This window comes from Hipposideros armiger, unplaced genomic scaffold (assembly GCF_001890085.2).
Source record: "Hipposideros armiger isolate ML-2016 unplaced genomic scaffold, ASM189008v1 scaffold_1393, whole genome shotgun sequence".
Lineage (NCBI taxonomy): Eukaryota > Metazoa > Chordata > Mammalia > Chiroptera > Hipposideridae > Hipposideros > Hipposideros armiger.
In genome coordinates this window covers 94,027-96,283 of record NW_017732743.1, presented here as the reverse complement: position 1 = coordinate 96,283, position 2,257 = coordinate 94,027, and the positions used below count along the sequence as shown (strand labels likewise).

General features: G+C 44.3%; 1 protein-coding gene and 1 long non-coding RNA gene across 3 annotated transcripts in view; one reads left to right on the top strand and one right to left on the bottom strand.

Annotated features, from left to right (window-relative positions):
* LOC109377411 (zinc finger protein 605-like) overlaps window positions 1-2,257 on the top strand; it is an 84,497-nt gene that overhangs the window by 51,194 nt on the left and 31,046 nt on the right.
* LOC109377412 (uncharacterized) overlaps window positions 1,444-2,257 on the bottom strand; it is a 15,691-nt gene continuing 14,877 nt past the window's right edge. The window contains exon 3 of one of the 2 annotated variants that reach the window (XR_002122863.1): window positions 1,444-1,903. This is a non-coding gene — a long non-coding RNA (uncharacterized LOC109377412). Of the gene's footprint in view, window positions 2,177-2,257 lie in introns of both variants that reach the window. The other variant, XR_002122864.1, reaches the window with a different exon arrangement.

The following is a 2,257-nucleotide window of genomic DNA, read 5'->3' as shown; positions in this document are numbered from 1 at the left end:
TTGTGTTCTTCGGGTGTGTCCCTTATGAGCTACTTAGTGGTCACCTAGGCCTTTAAGTGCTGATTTACATCACAATAGTTTTATTTTACTATGCTTCTTAGTGTGCTTTTCACACGTGCAGCAGGGCGTGAGTCGAATTTGTCAGCTCATGCACAGAATGAGGGTGCTCTTCAGCTTTCCAGATTTTTTCCCCATCCCTGGTTCCCTGGGACCCCCCCCCCCTTTACTAGTACTTTCAAGTACTCTGGCTAGAAAGATAGAGCACTCAAAGATTTTTCTTTTATCTTTTACTAGATGTAGATGTGACGTGTCCTATGTGCTCACCCTGAAACTCCTGGAATTTCTCCTGTTTTTCATTTTTTCCCTAACTGGTTATTTTCTGAACTCATCTTTTAATAGAAATTCCTTGTCAACTGCAGACAAGAGCAATTAAGGCAAACAACTAATATTTTGATTTATGGCTCTTATTGCTTAGGAAATTCCAAGTGTTTTAGGATCTCTATGACAGAAACTAGCCCACTGCAAAACATTCTAGGAGGCAGGATAACTCAGTACAGAAGAATCCCAAACACAATTTTCAGACCTTCATCGGCATAAGTATCAACTCAGAAACCCACTGAAAATTGGGATTCATGGACCATCCAGGTTCAGAGATCCTGTGGTGGAGTTCAGGAACCTGGGTTTTTAATATACATACCAGATTTTGCTGTAGCCAAACAGGCAGGTCACATTACCATGACTAATCCTGTTTGAGCCTGGGTCTCCATTTTTTTCATTGGGAAATCACAAAATCCCCTTCTGCAGTGTGCAGAGGAATTTAAATCAAGTCTATAATGTGATATCACCAAAAGAGTTAGGTTGGAGGCGTACAGATGAAGTATCATTTTCTTTGGTCAAATGAGTTTCGTTCTTTGATTTCCCAGGATAACAGGCTGGACTTGGGAGTAGGGCTGGCTGGTTTCCTGTGCAGGGCCCAACAGATCCTTTCACCAATACCTCCACTTTTTCAAAGTTGAGGATTCCCATTAGTTACCATCCTAGAGAAGCCAAGTTCCCGATATTGACCTCACTCTCTGCCTCTGCCCTGCCCCTAATATTGGCCTGAGCTCCACCTCCTGCAATGGCCCAACTTCCCAAATATCAAGCCTGCCCTTGCTTTTGGCTTCTCCCTCTTACTGGCCCCAGTGCTTCCTCTCCCTTTTCCCTCTACTTCCAAATATCCTAGAATTCTCTTTAATGCACACGTATTGTGTCTGTTGCAGAGCAGTGTTTTACGTCTTCCCTTTCCCTGGGTAGAGAACACTTTTTCTGCTGTAGGAACAGCCACATCCCCTTCAAGATGGCCACGCTAGCTGTGAGGTGTGCTTGACTTTGGTTGTCCAAAGTGTCACAATAGCTGTGGCCACTATTTAAGGTGTTAATTGGACAAAATAGCCTTTTAGATAGTCCACCAAAATGAGGGTTTATTCGGGAAAACAAAATCACCACAGCAGTGTAGGAACACACACCTTCCAGCTGGCTGTCCACATGCCAAAGAGCGCGAGCTGTCCAATATGGCCCCTATGAATCCCCCCACCGCAAGAAGTTAGAACCATAAAGTTTAACAGGAAGTCAGGACCAGAGTAACAGGAAGCCCAGCTCCACCCATAGATGTCCTAGGTCCTGGCTCAGTTTTCTCCAAGTACCAGTTCACTTTTATCATTCCCCACTTTTGATCAAGATCTTTCCTCCAAAGCCATCGTTGATCAACAGTCCGGTCTTTAGATCTCAAGTTTTCCAGTCCTCAGCCTTTTGTCCCTCGACGTCAGGAAGGACCTCCTCTGGGTGTCATCTCTTACATCATGGGAGAGTGCATGGATCAGGAACAGCTGATGTCCAGGGCTGATGGGCATCAGAAGCAGAGCTTAAAACAATAAGAATTACAGGCAGAATTAGGACATAACAACCTAGCTTACGTGGCAGGTGCAAACCAGGAGCCCAAGCTTGTAGATAATGAGACAAAGACTATTATTACCTTATATAGACCAAAGTTCCAGAAAGATTTGTTAACTTGTCTCCTTAGAGGTTACCTGCTTTAAATTTTGACAACTTCAGTTTCAGGTCACCAGACTGTGCATTTCCAGTCAGGGTTTGGTGCCTTCTTTAGGTGTGACACATGTACCCAAGAGTCAACTCCCTGCAATTTAGAAGCACGGGTTAGTAAATGGTACCTGGTAAGGCCTTTCCACCAGAATGGTTGGAGGGAATCCTTTTTGAG